This window comes from Takifugu rubripes, chromosome 16 (assembly GCF_901000725.2).
Source record: "Takifugu rubripes chromosome 16, fTakRub1.2, whole genome shotgun sequence".
Taxonomy (NCBI): domain Eukaryota; kingdom Metazoa; phylum Chordata; class Actinopteri; order Tetraodontiformes; family Tetraodontidae; genus Takifugu; species Takifugu rubripes.
The window spans coordinates 583248-601614 of NC_042300.1; the positions used below are offsets into that span (position 1 = coordinate 583248).

At 46.0% G+C, this 18367-nt stretch overlaps 1 long non-coding RNA gene across 1 annotated transcript; it reads right to left on the minus strand.

Annotated features, from left to right (window-relative positions):
- Positions 1-5341: 5341 nt before the first annotated feature.
- LOC115252983 (uncharacterized) lies at positions 5342-6286 on the minus strand. Its single transcript, XR_003891279.1, has 2 exons — positions 5871-6286; positions 5342-5523 (listed from the first exon to the last, which is right to left on the minus strand). It is a non-coding gene; the product is annotated as an uncharacterized lncRNA (long non-coding RNA).
- Between the last annotated feature and the right edge of the window lie 12081 nt (positions 6287-18367).

The window sequence follows — 18367 nt, forward strand, 5'->3', positions numbered from 1 at the left end:
GAAAATTTGGGTTACAAAACTGGGCACAACCATTTCAGGGGGTCTCAATGTTTTCTTTACCCAGTCAGCCATCTTTCCACTTATTTTATCCCCACCTTTCTTTTTAACCCTTATTCAATTTATTTATTATGATTTCCTATAGTGTTTGCTTTTTTGTTGTTATGTATGTATTTGAAGAGCTTTTTTGTTTCTACCCCTTCATTTCTATTACTGATCTTCCACTAAAACCTACTCGACGTGACTCGACTTGACATATATTGTTAACCCGCACCTCAACTAGAAAACTGGGGCCATTCTGTCAAGGGGGTCGTCATGTCAACAAGTCTGTCTCAGACAGCCCTCCACCTAACACATGTGCGCAGCAGTTAGCTCGGTTCCTGACCTCACTAAAGTTCCTCAGGATTATTATGATTACTGTAAGGTGTTCAGTGAGGTGAGAGCAACTTCGCTTCCTCCTCACCGATCGTATTAATCAAATCAAATCAAATCAATCTTTATTTATATAGCATCTTTTACAATCAAAATTGTTTCAAGGCGCTTTCCAGAATCCCAGGGCCTAACCCCAGACAAGTATGACTGTCCCATTGATCTCCTGCCAGGAATAATACCATCTAAGGGATAGCTATATTCCCTGTCAGCTCCAGAGAGGGAGGCCATGGAAATCGACATTAAGGATGGTCTTGCTGCAGGTCTTGCTCATTCACCCCTCATCATCCCCTGCTGGAATGGGCTTCTTCTATATGGAAATCTTTGAAACCTTGCGACCTGAACAAGATCACAGTCTACTGTGGCCTGAATAACATCAAGATCATCGTCAAGAATTGCTATCCTCTACCACTCATCTCACCTGCATTTGAGTTGCTACAAGGCGCTACCATCTACCACCTCTGCAATGCCTATCATTTGGATCGGATTCAGGAGGGAGATGAGTGGAAAACGGCTTTCAACACCCCTTCTGGTCGGAGGTTCTGAAAGTGGGCCTATGGGTCAAGACTCACCTGTCATCTTGACATCTGAAGAATATGAGATGTCCTTCTCCAACGTTTCTGGTAGACCACCTTGGAAGAAGACACCCTTGGATTTGTCAAGGCCTCTTCCATTTGCTTAGAGCAAAAGCCCTCTCACCAAGCTCCCTCTGGTCTTCTAGAGCCCCTTCCAATTCCTCATCACCCTTGGTCCCACCTCTCTCTGGAGTTCATTGCCGGTCTGCCCCACCTCCAGGAACAACACAGTCATCCTATCAGTAGTAGATAGGTTTAGTAAGATGGCTCATTTTGTATCTTTACCCAAGCTACCTTCGACCAAGGAAAGACTTCAGCTGGTCCTGCATCATGTTTTCCGTCTCCAAAGCATTCCAGTGTGAAATAGTCTCTGGCCATGGTCCCAAGTTTGTGGGACTCCCCATGCCGCCCACCCTCGCAGGCCGTCTTGTGGAGGACATGGACTGCTCTGGGCATTGAGGTTTTCTTTTCTGAGGATTATCAACCTGTGGGATTATTTCCTGGATTTTCTGGACACTGAACAGAGACTGTTTATTAATAAAATACGATCACTTGCAAAGTTCTCCATGGTTTGTGTGTCGCATCCTGCGTCTGCCTGAGACAATAATTTGTCCATATCGAGCTTCCATAAAGTCAATACCAGGCAAATCGCAAGGCAAATTCCTCGAGACAATTTTGCCACAAACCAGCATTAGATGGAAAACAGGTCTGACTGGAAATGTCGAGGAAAGCCACCATTGTGGCTCACAACCAGGTCATGTTTGGTCAGCCGTTAAGGGACAATAAGCAGCTCTCTTTCTGATTAGAAGCGGTACAGGTCACCTGGCAGCTTGGTTGTTCGTCCCAGAGATGGAAAGAGCTAGTATGGCTGACCCTCTGCACAATGAGGCACCATTGTATGAATCTGTTGGAGAATGATTGAAATGATTAAAGAATAAACCAATGAAGTGAAAAACTGCTGAAGAGTGAACATATCTCTCATGAATAGATTAGATCACATGATCACTCTAGATGGTATCTCCTTAGCATCTAGTCTGTGAGGAATCTTGGAGTAACTTTTGACCAAAATCTGTCCTTTAACTCACACATTAAAATAGTCTCTAGAAGTGCCTTTTTTTCACCTGAGAAACATCGCAAAGACCAGGAAACTACTGACACGGCATGATGCTGAAAAGTTAGTCCAGCATTTGTTACTTCCAGGCTGGACTATTGCAATTCTTTATAATCAGGGTGTCCAAACAACTGTTTAAGAAGCCTCCAGGTGATCCAAAATGCTGCAGCTAGAGTTCTGACAGATATTGATAAAAGGGATAACATAACTCCTGTACTGGCATCTCTTCATTGGTTGCCCATTAAATCTAGAATAATTTTTAAAATTCTTCTTCTGACCTATATGGTCCTCAGAGGCCTAGCTCCATCCTACCTGGAGGAGCTAGTGACACCTTATCACAATAGACCACTCTGCTCTCAGAATACTGGTTTACTTGTGGTCCCCAGAGTCTCTAAGTGTAGATTGGGGGGCCGAGCATTTAGCTACCAGGCCCCTCTGCTGTGGAACCAGCTCCCTATCCAGGTACGGGAGACTGACTCCATCTCTACTTTTAAGATTAGACTTAAAACCTACTTCTTTGACAAAACTTATTATCACTAATTCTGTAGTTCCAGTTACTATCCTAGACCGACAAATTATCATACTTAGGGGGTCGTCTAATCATTAGGTTAACATCTTAGTTATGCTGCTATAGGCCGAGGCTGCTGGGGTCCAGAAAAATGATGCCCTGATTACCAGGCTGCTGGAACCCCACTCTCCTCCTCACCCAGTAGACCAGTGATGTTATTTCCTGTGTAGTTTTTCCTGCATCCATCTACAAGTATCGCTGCCTTCATAGCTGTATGCTGACCTACTGACCTCCAACCCCGCTGACACACTCAACTCCACAGGCAGTTTGTTATAATTAATGTATTTTATTGATCTCCGCCTAGTCTCTCCTCTACCTGTCCTTCTCTACCCAGTCGGCCATCAGCAGGAGGGTCCCCCTATATGAGCCTGGTACTGCTCAAGGTTTCTTCCTGTTAAAGGGGAGTTTTTTCCTTGCCACCGTTGCTTGTCAGGGCCTGGGATTCTGCAAAGCGGAGGAGCAGCGGCTCTACTCCGAGCTCCTCCCGGATGGCAGAGCTTCTCACCCTATCTCTAAGGGAGAGCCCAGCCACCCCACGGAGGAAGCTCATTTCGGCCGCTTGTACCCGTGATCTTGTTCTTTCGGTCATGATCCAAAGCTCATGACCATAGTTGAGGGTAGGAACGAAGATCGAACAGTAAATCGAGAGCTTCACCTTTTGGCTCAGCTCTCTCTTCACCACTATGGACCGGTGCAGACTCCGCATTACTGCGGACACCGCACCGATCCGCCTGTCGATCTCCTGCTCCATTCTTCCCTCACTCGTGAACAAGACCCCAAGGTACTTGAACTCCTGCACTTGGGGCAGGATCTCCTCCTTGACCCGGAGAAGGCACTCCACCTTTTTCCGGTTGAGAACCATGGCCTCGGATTTGGAGGTGCTGATTTTCATCCCAGCCGCTTCACACGCGGCGGCAAACCGATTCAGTGATCGTTGGAGGTCACGGGCTGATGACGCCAACAGGACCACATCATCCTCAAAGAGCAGAGACCCGATCCTGAGGTCACTAAACTGGACCCCCTCAACACCATTACTGCACCTAGAAATTGTGTCCATAAAAGTTATGAACAGAATCTGTGACAAAGGGCAGCCCTGGCGGAGACCAACCCTCACCGGAAACGAGTTTGACTTACTGCCAGCAATGTGGACTAAACTTTGACACTGATCGTACAGGGAGCGGACGGCGCCGTATCAGCAGACCCGACACGCCATACTCTCAGAGAACCCCCCACAGGACCCCCCGAGGGACACGGTTGAATGCCTTCTCCAAGTCCACAAAACACATGTGGACTGGTTGGGCAAACTCCCATGCCCCCTCGAAGACCCTGCTGAGGGTGTAGAGCTGGTCCATCATTCCACGCCCAGGACGAAAACCACATTGCTCCTCCTGAATCCGAGGTTCGACTATCTAGCGGACCCTCCTCTTCAGTATCCCTGAATAGACCTTACCAGGGAGGCTGAGGAGTATGGTCCCCTCTATAGTTGGAACACACCCCGCACCCCACTAGACCGCTCCGCTCTCAGAATGCTGGTCTACTTGTGGTTCCCAGAGTTTCTAGGAGTAGAATGAGAGGCCGAGCATTTAGCTACCAGGCCCCACTGCTATGGAACCAGCTCCCTGTCCAGGTACGGGAGGCTGACTCCATCGCTACTTTTAAGATCAGACTTAAAACCTACCTCTTTGAAAAAGCTTATTGTTGACTAATTCTGTAGTTACAGTTACTATCATAGATAGACAAATTATATCATATGTAGGGGGTTGTCATTAGGTTAACATCTTAGCTGTGCTGCTATAGGCCAAGGCTGCCGGGGTCCGAAAACATGATCACCTGACAGGCCTCTGTCACCCCCCCACTGGGTCATGGTTTCCTCTCCTCTCCTCTCCTCTCCTCTCCTCTCCTCTCCTCTCCTCTCCTCTCCTCTCCTCTCCTCTCCTTTCCTCCTCCTCATTAAGCAGACTAGTTATGCTGATTCCTGTGTTTTTCTGCCCTACCCCCCCCCCGCTTCTGTATTCATTTACAGGTATCGCCGCCTTCGGAGCTGCATGACCTCCGGCCCCGTTGACCCCCGTTAAATAGTGTATTTTTGTGTGTGTTTCTGTGCTCTGTGCCCGTCCTCTCCTCTCCTCTCCTCTCCTCTCCTCTCCTCTCCTCTCCCTTTACCCAGCTGGCCATCAGCAGGAGGGTCCCCCTACATGAGCCTGGTCCTGCTCAAGGTTTCTTTCTGTTAAAGGGGAGTTTTTCCTTGCCACTGTTGCTTGTCTGGGGTTAGGCCCTGGGATTCCGGAGAGCGCCTTGAAACAATTTTGATTGTATAAGACGCTATATAAATAAAGATTGATTTGATTTGATTTGACACCTCCGGTCCCCCTTCTTAAAAAGAAGGACTACCACCCCGGTCTGCCAATCCAGCGGCACCGCCACCGATGTCCATGCGATGTTGCAGAGTCGAGTCAACCACAACAGCCCTACAACATCCAGAGCCTTAAGGAACTCTGGGCGGATCTCATCCACCCTCAGGGCCTTGCAACCGATGAGTTTTTTGACTACCTCGGCAACTTCAGCCCCGGAGATATGAGAGCCTATCCCCAGGTCCTGCTTCCTGACTGGAAGGCGTGATGGTGGTATATTTATATGTATTTATATTGTACAGTCCATCCATCCTTTTCATAGATGATTTTATTGTATGACATCTTTTAGAGTTTCATATAGGTTACATTAGAAGAACCACAATTTAAAGAAAGATGTATGACAAAGAAAAACAATTTAAAAAAGCCAGTAACCATCTTTGGTCCCACAGTAGACCTTCTGCCATCATCTTTGCTCCTGCTGTGCGTGTTTCTCTGAAAGGACACAGATTTAGACTAACCTCCCTTTGAGACAGCATAAACTTACCATCAAATCCACCACACATCATCCACATTTCAAAGTCATCAACATCTTTAGCTCTGTTTGACAAAGGCTGCATTTATTCATGCACAACACCTGATTGACAGCTAACTACTTCCATTGGACTGCAGTTTTTTTTAAATCCGAGATCTGTGAAGGAATCTTTAATTTCAGTTACGTCAATAAAAGTCCATGCACCTGTAGACAAGGAGAAAATATTTTTTGACTATGTAAAGAGGTGTGTTTAAGCCTGGATTTAAAAATGAATTGAGAGGGTATTTCTCATGCCAGGCTGTCTCACCTTTTGACACGCGTTCGTGACACGGATGTGATGGGATCCACTTGCAACACGGCAGTTCCAGACAGTTTTAACAGGCCTCCGTGGAATGGAGAAAACACTCCACAGTTCCAGGCGGGCAACGGTCCAAATAAACACAGAGCAAAACTCTTAGTCGAGAGCAGAAGGTTATCAGATTTACCAGGGCAGAGACACAGAGGAAAAGTCCAAGGCAGGCAGGGTCAAAACCAATAAGCCCAATCAAAGTATGTGCTGGAAAGTCAGGAATGGTGCAATAGCAATCTGGCAAGGCATGAATAAACAGTGGCTTAAATAGGCCTAAGAGGACAGGTGAAAATGATGAAAGCTGATCAGATGGGTGTGTAGGAGGGGTGTGGCAGAGTGAGTGGAATTTTCCACCTCAGCATGAGAGCAGAACAGCAGGCAGTGACAGGACCCCCCCCCCCCCCCCCTCCAGGGACGGCCCCCAATGTCCCAAATGCAGCTCCAGGGCAATAAAAAAAAAAAAAAGCCAACCCCAGAAAATAAATAAAAATCTTGGATTCCTGGAGACACAGGAGGCCACTTCAGGGTCAGATGAAACATACATCTGGTGGAGCGCACCCCTCAGAGCCATCATCCATCTACGGAGCGCGGATGCGGTCCTTCCAGGCATTGACAGATGACGGAGTAGGCTGGTCCGGATGCAGGTGGTCAAAGTCCCTTATCAGTTGCGGGGACATGATAAACCAAGCTGGAACCCAAGTGTGTTCCTCTAACCCTCCCAGTCTACCAGATACTGTATCCCTCTTCCACGACGACGAGAGCGGAGAAGCTGCCTCACAGCATACACGGGACCTCCATTGATCAACTGAGGTGGGGGAGGGGGTGGCACAGGGGAACCAGTGGACTTACCCAAACAGGCTTGACCCTAGACACATGAAAGGTAGGGTTAGGGGAAGGGGCCAATGAATCTGGGAGCTAATTTCCTAGATTCCACTTGTAGGGGCAAATCCCTAGTGGAAAGCCAGACCTTCTGACCAACCTGGTAGACTGGGGCTAGGGAAATCAGTGTTGATTGGCAGCAACAGAACAACAGTCAGCAGCACAAAGAAGGGATGCCCGTGCTTGGTGCCAGGTGCGATGACAATGACCTCCTTTTCAAGGGCAGGAAACAGTGGGAGTTGGTACCCATAAAAGCACTGAAACGGCAAAAAAAGAAAAAGGGTGGCCGAGCAGACAAGGGAGTTGTGGGCATATTCAATCCCTACAAGCTGTTCGGACTGGGAGGAGGGATTGTCTGTCACCATGCTTTGCAGGGCTGTCCCATCTCCTGGTTCACACGTTCCGTTTGCCCATTGGTCTGTGGGTGAAATCCAGAAGACAGACTGGTGATGGCCTCCCAACAGCCTGCAAAACTCCTTCCAGAATGTTGAAGTGAACTGGGGTCCCCGGTCTGACACCACATCATTGGGGAGACAGACTACATGGAGCAGAAACAATTGTGCAGTCTCTTTGGCAGAGGGCTTGGGCAATGGAACCAAATGGGTCATCTTACTGAAGCATTCAACAATGGTCAAAATGACTGAAGCCCTGCGAGGTGGGAAGGCCTGTGACAAAGTCAGAGATGTGAGAACAAGGGGAGCTGCCAAAGCGCATTCCAAATGAAACGACAGAAGACACTGCAGCTGCTTTTGGTTCTCCGGTACAGCCCAGGTGGTAACGGCAGAAACCTTCGTTGGATCCATCTGAAGATGTCCTTTAGCCACAACGCATCTCAAGAAAGCAACTGTGGTGACATGGAATTCACACTTCTCTGCCTTAACGAACAATGAGTCTCCTGCAGGCGCTGGAGTACAGACTGCACATGGTGGATGTGCTCCTCATGGGTATTAGGGATCAGGATATCGTCCAGATACACAAAAGCAAATCCATTGAGCATGTCCCGCAGAACGTCCTTAAGACTTGGAAGACAGCTGGCGCATTGGTGAGGCCAAATGGCATGACAGGGTATTCATAGTGTCCCGAGTGTGTGTTGAATGCTGTCTTTCACTCATCTCCCTCTCTGATGCGGTCGAGATGGTAGGCATTTTGCAAGTCTGGTTTAGTGAAGATGGTGGATTCCTGGAGCACTTCGAAAATAGACGAGATGAGAGGGAGGGGGTACCAATTTTTGACGGTAATGCAGTTAAGACCATGGTAGTCAATACAGGGCCTCATGCTCCCATCCTTACTGACAAAGGAAAACTCTGCACCTGCAGGAGAAGAAGAGGGACACATGAGACCCGCAGCCAGTAAATCATTAATATAGGTATCCATGGCCTTTTAGGCGGGTTCCGCTAGAGAGTACAAGGCCCCCCGTGGAGGGGAGGTGCCTGGCAGGAGGTCAATGGTGCAATCATAGGGTCGGTGAGGTGGCAGAGAGGTAGCCCTGTCATTACTGAAAACCTGGTAGAAATCCTGATACTCAGGTGGCACCATGGAGAGATCAGGTAATGAACAGGAATGGGGAGGACAAGCGGGCAAAAAGGCTTGCTGCAGGTGACAAGAGGAGCTCCACTCTCGAATAGCTCTGGTAGACCAGTCTATGTGGGGATTGTGGAGTTGGAGCCAGGGATACCCCAGGATTAGTGGTGGGTTGAGGAAGTCCAGGATGTGAAACTGGATCGTCTCGTGGTGGTTCTCGTGAGATCAGCAGCTGAACTGGAGAGGTCCGGTGAGTAATGCTGCCAAGGATGTGTCCATCTAGAGCCCGAGGAACCGGATGTGGTAAACGCACCCACCCGAGCCCCGACTGATGGGCTACTATTATTTATATAGCGTCTTTTACAATCAAAATTGTTTCAAGGCACTTTCCAGGATCCCAGGGCCTAACCCCCAACAAGCAACAGTGGCAAGGAAAAACTCCCCTTTAACAGGAAGAAACCTTGAGCAGGACCAGGCTCATGTAGGGGGACCCTCCTGCTGATGGCCGGCTGGGTAAAGAGAGAGGAGGGGGGAGGACAGGTAGAGGATAGAATGGAGAGGAGAGGAGAGGAGAGGAGAGGAGAGGAGAGGAGAGGAGAGGAGAGGAGAGGAGACCATGACCCAGTGGGGTGACAGAGGCCTGTCAGGTGATCATGTTTCTGGACCCCAGCAGCCTCGGCCTATAGCAGCATAACTAAGATGTTAACCTAATGATTAGACAACCCCCTAAGTATGATAATTTGCCTGTCTATGATAGTAACTGGAACTACAGAATTAGTAACAACAGCTTTTTCAAAGAGGTAGGTTTTAAGCCTAATTTTAAAAGTAGAGATGGAGTCAGCTTCCCGTACCTGGACACGGAGCTGGTTCCATAGCAGGGGGGCCTAGTGACTAAATGCTCAGCCCCCCATTCTACTCCTGGAAACTCTGGGAACCACAAGTAGACCAGCATTCTGAGAGTGGAGCGGTCTATTGGGCTGGTAAGGTGTCACTAGCTCCTCCACTTAGGATGGAGCTAGGCCTCTGAGGTCAAAAGAAGGGTTTTAAAAATTATTCTGAATTTAACGGGCAGCCAATGAAGAGACGCCAGTACAGGAGTTATGTGATCTCTTTTGTCAATACCTGTCAGAACTCTGGCTGCAGCATTTTGGATCAGCTGGAGGCTTCTTAAAGAGTTGTTTGAACACCCTGCTCTGATAATAAAGAATTACAATAGTCCAGCCTGGAAGTAACAAATGCATGGACTAACTTTTCAGCATCATGCCGCATCAGTAGTTTCCTGATCCTTGTGATGTTCCTCAAGTGAAAAAAGGCACTTCTAGAGACTGTTTTAATGTGTGAGTTGAAGGAGAGGTTTTGGTCAAAAGTTACTCCTAGATTCCTCACAGAGAGACTATATGTTAATGAGATATCATCTAGAGTGATCTAATCTATCCCTGAGAGGTTCAGGACCAAACACCATGACCTCAGTTTTCAAGCATGATTCTCAGTGAGGTTGCTGCACCTTCAGCAATAGAGTCAACCTCAGCAGGGCTAAGATTATAATGATTTATCCCGGGGAAACACACAGTGGTCCTGGGATTAGCACAGGGATTGCTTCCTTAAACTTAGCTACAGCATTATCTGAAAGACATCTGCTATAGTAAGACTGTGTTCTGAGGATAGAAGAATCCTTAATCATAAATGTAAAAGTGATCAATGAATGATCTGACAGGAGTGGGTTCTGAGGGAACACTGACACATGTTCTACCTCAACACCATAAGTCAGAACTAAGGTGTGGTTGAAGCTATGAGTTGGTTGGTTTATCTGCTGGAGGAGACCAACTGACTCAAGTAATGAAATGAAGCCATTTCTAAAGTCATTTACAATGTCTACATGGATAGTAAAGTCTCCAATGATAATGACTTTGTCTGTTCTAAGGACCAAGTCAGATAAGAAATCATAGAACTCAGAAAGGAACTCTGAATGTGGCCCAGCAGGGGGCCAATATACAACAACAAACAGAAGTGGCTTTTCTGCCTTCCAATTCAGATGGGTGATGCCAAGAGTGAGGCGTTCAAATGAACTGGAGCCATGTTTTGGTCTAGGATTAATTAATAACTTGGAGTGATAGATTGCTGCCACTCCCCCTCCTCGACCAGTAACACGAGGAATATGATATTTAAGGTCATAACAGGGGAATGTCAGGTCCCTGGCAAATAAGATGGATGAGCTGGAGGCGCTCACACGGACACAGCGGGAGTACAAAGGCCAGTATCATGTGTTTCAGGGAGACATGGCTCCATGGACTGATACCGGACTCTAATGTGACGATCGCTGGTTTCACCACTGTGCGAGCGGACCGAGACACCACCGCGGCCGGTAAGAAGAAAGGAGGGGGACTTGCCGTGTTCGTTAGCAACAGGTGGTGCAACCCGGAGCATATTCACGTCAAGGAGCGCGTGTGCAGTCCCGACGTGGAACTTATTGCTATCGGACTCCGTCCATACTATTTGCCACGGGAGTTTACTAATGTCATCGCCATCAATGTTTATATTCCTCCGACCGGTAAAGCGGAAACGGCCTGTGACGTTATTCACTCTGTCACGGCTGACCTGCAGACTAAACATCCCGGAGCCTTTATTCTCATCATAGGTGACTTCAATCATGCCTCCCTTAAATCCACTCTCCCTACATTCCATCAATATGTCCAGTGCAGCACGAGAGACGTTAAGACTTTGGATTTACTGTATGCTAATGTCACCAATGCATACACCTCCACTGCACTCCCTCCACTAGGCAAGTCTGACCATAATCTCGTGCTGCTCTCCCCATCATACACACCTGTGGTTCAGCAGCAATCAGTCACTGTGAGGACTGTTATGAAATGGTCAGATGGTGCCATGGACTGTCTGCGGGATTCCCTGGAGACCACCAACTGGTCTGCTCTCTGTGAACCACATGGTGAGGACCTGGATGGACTGACAGACTGTGTTTCTGACTACATCAAGTTCTGCACTGAGAACTCCGTCCCCACCAAGAAGGTACGCTGTTACCCAAACAACAAACCATAGGTGACAAGTGACCTGAAGGCCCTTTTGAACATGAAGAAGAGGGCCTTCACTGCTGGGGACCCGGCTGAGCTCAGGAGAGTACAGAAGGAACTGAAACGCAGTCTGAAGGAGAGCAAGGACGCCTATAGGAAGAAGCTGGAGGAGAGACTGGAGAGGAACCAGACCAGGGATGTTTGGAGTGGGATGAGGATGTCAGGTTCCCAGTTTCTGGGAACTCTTTTGCAGGGTTTCTCCTGCGGGGGGCGTGGTGGAGCCATGCCTCAGCCACAGGTGGTGCCGGGGACTGGCGCACCTGCAGACTATCGTAATCAAGCCACCTATTTATGGACTGTTCTCACGGTTGGCCAGCGTTGGCGTGTTTTGTCGTTTTCGGAAAACCCCGGCTGTACCCTCCTGGACTTTTGTGAGACTGTTTCCTTCGTGGATAACTTTTGAACCCGTTATCGGATTATTGTTTTTTCTTAATCCTTCATGGACTGCTTTTGTCGTAAGTTTACATTCCCTGTTTTGATTAAGCTCCGAGTCGTGGTCTCCACGCCTCTTTTTGAGTTCTATAAACTTTAATAAAGCTTCTCGGAACGATACGCCACTGTGTCCTGCCTGCTTTCGGGTCCTGATACAACCACTCCTAACAGAGGACAATCACTGGCTTCCAGAAGAAAGGAATACGCTCAGCTGATGGGAACGTGGACCAAGCTAATGAGTTGAACCAGTTTTTCAACAGGTTTTATTCCAGCTCCCCCTCCCCCAGCTGTCCCAATATTCCTCTGGATAACAATGGGTCCCCTTCACACCTCCCAGAGCCCCTAACACCTCTGCCAACTTCTTCCACCTCCCCCCTGATGACACCCTACATAGATTCCAACATGTAGAGGTAAGATCTTAAGACCGAGCCCGAGTCCGAGCCTGACCCAACCCGAAATTCGGGTCGGGCTTAAAATGCGTAAAATGTCAATCATTACGTTCGGGTCGGGCCGGGCTTCTCTCTCGCTGACTTTTTTTTAATAAATATTTGTTTATAAAAATATACACTAAAACGATGTGTGGATACTAAACTAAGGAATACTTATTATAAATAAATAATTTATAAATAATTTCTCCGCGTAATTAAGCGAGTGCGCATCAAGATTTCTCTTTCACTCTCTTTGTCTGGCCTCTTATTCTGTGTTCCATTCATTTATCATGATCATAAAAATATGTAGATTATTTTAACCTTAAAAGATCTTGCATTTTTTCTGCCCAAAATACTATGGGATAAATTTAAATTTCGGGTTTGCTTCGGGCTCGGGCCTGCAAATCAAGTAAATTGGTCGGGCTTGGGCTGGGTCGGGCTTTAATGCCCGCGGGCCTGGGTCGGGTCGGGCTGGATTTTTTAGGCCCGATCTTACCTCTACCAACATGTCACCCATCCCCCCGACAGGACTATCCTTCACGTCTAGCCAGGTGAGGAGAGAGCTAGAGAGGCTCAACCAGAGAAAGGCTGCCGGACCGGACGGCATCAGCCCACGAGTGCTGAAGAACTGCTCCAGGCAGCTGTGTGGAATATTGCAGCACCTGTTCAACCAGAGCCTTCATCTTCAGAGGATCCCAGTGCTTTGGAAGACATCCTGTCTGGTCCCGGTGCCGAAGAAGACCCATCCTGTGGCACCAAGTGACTACAGGCCAATAGCACTGACCTCCCACATTATAAAGGTCATGGAGCGGCTTGTGCTGTCACACCTCAGACCTCTGGTGAGCCCCTTTCAGGACCCTCTGCAGTTTGCCTATCAGCCCAAGGTGGGGGTTGATGACGCGGTAATATACTGTACGTGCTACAGAGGACTTACTCCTCCTTGGACAGACTAAACACCACAGTGCGGGTCATGTTCTTTGACTTCTCTTCTGCCTTCAACACCATCTTCGATCGAGGACTACCTGACAAGTCGACCACAGTTTGTGAGACTGTGGAGCTTTGTGTCCAACCCCCTGATGAGCAACACAGGAGCTCCCCAAGGAACTGTGCTCTCCCCCTTTCTGTTCACCACCTACACAGCTGACTTCCAGTACCACTCTGAGACATGTCATCTCCAGAAGTACTCTGATGACACAGTCATAGTCGGATGTGTGGAGAATGGACAGGAGGATGAATATAGGGACCTTGTGGAGAGTTTTGTTAGGTGGAGCAGGGAGAACCTTCTGCAGCTCAACGTGATCAAGATGAAGGAGATGGTGGTGGATTTCAGTAAAAGCAAGTCCCCACTCTCCCCAGTCTGCATTAGTGGGAAAGATGTGGAAATAGTCCCATATTACAGGTTCCTGGGTGTTCAGCTGGACAATAAACTGGAGTGGTCCACAAACACCGATGCTGTTTACAAGAAGGCCATGAGCAGACTCTACTTCCTCAGGAGACTCAGCTCCTTCAGAGTTTGCAGCAGGATGCTCCACATGTTCTATCATGTCATGGCTAGCACCATCTTCTTTGCTGTAGTGTGCTGGGGTGCAGGCATTAAAGCAAAGGATGCCAACAGACTCAAAAAACTCATTAAAAAGGCAGGGTCTGTTGTTGGATTTAAACTTGCTAACTTAGACGAGGTGGTGAGGGACAGGATGGTGTTGAAACTGCCGACAATCATGGACAATCCCTCCCACCCCCTCCATAACACAGTGGACAAACTGAGAAGCAGCTTCAGCAACAGATTCCTGCAGCCTCACTGCTCTAAGGAAGTCCTTCCTGCCGTCCACCATCAAACTGTATAATTCATCCCTCTCTGTCAGAGCTGAGCTCTCTTGACCGGACTCATGCATCAGCTCAGGTCCAAACCATTCAATAACAATAATTGTTTTAATGTTTATGTTGTAATTTTATTTCTATTTTATTCTATATTTATGTATATATGCTTACAATGCTTATAATATGTATATATTATGTATATATAATATATATGCTGTATATATGTTTATAACGTTCTAATCTTATTTGTATTTATTTATTTATTTTGTTGCTATACTTTGTATAGGTTGCTGCTACAATTCAATTTACCTACGGGGATGAATAAAGTACATCTTAATCTTAATTAGCCTTGTCAGCGTTAACGCCACGGTGGCTCGGTGTGCGTCTTCCTCGCTTCAAAGATTTTTTTCCTTACCTGACGGTAGGTAGTGGCTGCTTTTAGCTCCACTATATATGGGGAATTATCATCGAATCTAAATTGCTTTTCCCTCATGACAGGAGTAATTGTTACAGGTGCCGGCTCTGGGGCGCTTCCCTCTCGCTGCTGTTGGCCAGCTGCTGTTTTGCCATCCGCATTTGGTTAATCGCGCACGGTTCCAACCTTGCGCTGTCCTGCGCCGCTCCTGTCTACCTCTGAGAGGTATCGTTGTGCTGGGTCCAAGTTTTAAAGTGTGTGTGTGTGTGTGTGTGTGTAAGTGAACTGCGCCTCTAGAAGGATTAGGATCCATTTTATTTGGTTTAATGTTTTGTTTGTGGGGGGATTTGGGGTTGACTCGTGATGTTTCATTGTTTACTATGTGAGTTACTTCGCATGTTCTTTGGTTTTGATTAAGTGTGTTCTTTGTTTGTTGTGTGGGTTAATTTGCATGTTATTTGGGTTTGATTTGGGTTTGTTTTATTTGTGTGCTGTTTGGGTTATTTTTGTATGTTTATTTGGGTTCCATTACTGTTTCATTATTTCGTAATTGGTTAATGCGGATCCTACCCTGTGTGGTGTGGGTTTTTTTTAGGATAAATATTGTGAATCTGAATCTAATATATGCATGTTTGAGTGTGTGAATGGATGCGTGCGTGTATTTTAGTGATTATTGTTAGAAGAAATTTGGACATAAAAGCATTAATCTTGTACATTGGACCAGTCTCTTCCCCTCACTAGTAAGGACTTGTGCGGCTTTGATAATTCTCCAGGCGGAATTCCTGGGGCGGCGTTGTTGTGGCAAGGATTATCGATGTAGGGAGTCATACCGACTCTTAGTGGAAATTGAAATTTGGGAAGTATACTAAGCCCTTCCTGGGTGGCGCCGTACACGCATCCAGCAAATTTACAGTTGGAGCCACAGACACTCAAGGGGGCAGTGTTGGTCTCATGTTGAAACCAGGAAAGCAGCTGCAGGCAGAAAGAAGATTGTCCTCTTTTGTTTCCATTTGCTGCAGGATAGGATTCCTGCCAGCCTCCTCCAAAAATATTGAGGGAAAATAAAATGTGTGCAGCACCACAGACGGCTCATAAATCTTCAGATCTGGCAATGCAATCTCATGGAGTGTTACACAGCAATCACAACCTGCCTCCGTCAACACAACAGCACTTTATCTCTCTGGATGTCACATGGCACCAGTAATTTATAACATAACAGCATTTTTATGACACTCTAGTTATGTAAATTCTAGTGCATTAAATCCTATTATGTTTTTTAATACTATATCAATTCTGTAATGAGAGGAAAGGCTGAATTCTGCATGTATTATTGTCCAATATGAACGAATGGAATTATTGGATTCTGTTTAGTATATTTTGTGTCTTTACATTAGGCATCTTGTACTCAATGTTAATGGTAAAAAAAGATGGAAAACATAATCACATCTGCCACTCTCCAGTTTCTTAGAAAGGTAGTCCCAGTTCAATCCTGGTCACACTGTAGAAAAACCTCAATCTGACCTTTACCTCCCCTGTGAATCTTTTAAGGCTTATTTATTAGAAAAGCACTGAAAGTAATGAATGTGGGCATGTTGATGGTGGACTCCCCGTATGACCCACCATCGAGGGTAAATGCATCGCTCGATATCAATCCAATCTAATCTGTAGCCTAAAAGGAAATGGGAAGAGTTCAAGGTTGACTACAAAACATCCACCATGAAAATGAAATGGGCAGACTCCAGGCATCAGCCACATATCCTAGATGTGTGTGTGTGTGTGTGTGTGTGTGTGTGTGTGTGTTGGGGGGTGGGGGGTGGTATTGTATGAATAATAACATACATACATGAAACACAAATCTCAAACACAAATGTATCTTAAGTTGAGCTCAAAATAATTACTGATAGCACTGGTGTTTTTTTCCAATGGATTTTTTTCAATATTTCAGAATATTTTAAAAGGTTAATAACTGGTTAATAATGCATTTCAAACTGGTACATTATGGCACAATTTAAATTGGGTTAACTCCTGAACCAACATTAACACCATTTTGTGGTTTAACTCTTAAATAGAAACTGTTTCCATTCAAGATAAGCTGGGGACTCATTTTAAATCACTCCACCGTGTTTGTGTCTTTGTGTACTGCTGGAATTGTGGAGTCCGGATTTTAGAATAATTTTATTTAAGAGAGTGTTTTGAGATTTCAGGAGATAGGAGAATGCTGCAAAGCAATGACTGTAGTCATTTTAAGACTTGCAATTTTTCTATTACATAACACAGCAATGTTGTGAGTTGAATTGATTTGATCATTTAGTTAGAATTTTAAATAGGATGCCATTAAGATTGTGTTAAATGTCAAGTAATTAATTTTCAACTCACTCGGGCATAAGACAGCAGCATCTGTATCCTCAATTTATTTTTTATTTCATGGAGTGGTGGGACAATGGCTCATCCCTCTTTGCTGATGACAGTGATGAATACCTCAATCAATATGAGAATGAAGCTGATGCCCATTAATACTTAAATGTGGATGAGGAAAAAGGCAAAAACTAACATGGAGAGTGAGCTGATCATCTAGTTCAAGCTAATTCAAAGTATTCCAGTGACCTCACTGCACTACACAGATAAAACTGCATTTATGTATATCATTGATTTGGCATATGTATTTACTGTTTGTCATTAACCACAATGTGTAAATCTAATCTGTAAAATTATAGAAAAAAATCCAAGTGTGCTAACTTTAATCTGGACCTCCTGCTTGCCCCCCCAGCAGCACAGGCTGCGTTTTCTAGCAGTTGTGTTGAGGTTTTCTGTGTTTTCGTATTTGCAGAATTTTTCTTTCGCATTTGTTTTGTGCGTTTGTGAATAATTTCTCCTGCTTAATTTCTGTGATTGCAACATTATTCTCTTACGACATTTTTATGTTGCATTTGTTTATAAGTGGGGCGTTCGGTCAGACATGCACGTGACGACTTTGATGACTGGAGAACATATGATGATCATCCACAAGTCATTACATCTCCTTAAGGAATTAAAGGTCTATATGGTATAAAATATTTTGAACAAAATCAGAGCTGCATTATTGTAAACACATGTCCAACAAGTTGTTGGGGTGAATGCCAACCTCGAAGTGACTAAAAACACACAATATGAATTAGATAACTAAAACCAAATTTAAAAAAAAACAATGACTAAGAGACAAACGCAGCATTTTCATGAATGTTATTTATGAAACCTGAATAAGACCCCAACTGATATGTCTCAGGTTTCATGTATTTACCATCAAAGTTTGTAATTCTCATGTCTTTAAAGATGTTTTACAGGAAATCTACTATTCTGTTCTGATTTTCTGTGGCCCTTCTGCAGACTTGTGCGGAAAGTGGCAGTTGGTGTAGGGACCACCAACACAGCGTTGTGCATAAGTGCTCATGCCAGGAGTCCACATGAATAATGCCAACTCTGTGCAGGATCCCAGCTGCCCCTGCCACACCATGGAGCAGCCAAATCCACATAGTGTTTCACTCACACTCCGATTATGTGCACCACCATCATCCAGCCACACCGGAATGTGGCCAATCACAGCTGACCACCGCATGTGGTCATACCTCGGACCCTTGGCCATCTGTTTCCTGGACAGCCTGACCTCGGTGGTCAATCAGAGGTACAGACACGGATCATGGAACTGGTTCTGCGTGTATACTTCAGAGACTCAAAGCTCCCCTTAGCCATACCTTCATCATTGTATTATGCTTCTATGACATCTACGTAAGAACATTCACCCAAATTCTAAACTAAGTCACTGCATGTAATGGTTTTTAAATCAATATTTCTGATGAGGATGAGCAAGTGGAGCAGTCGTGGTGGATTTTGACTTTAGGA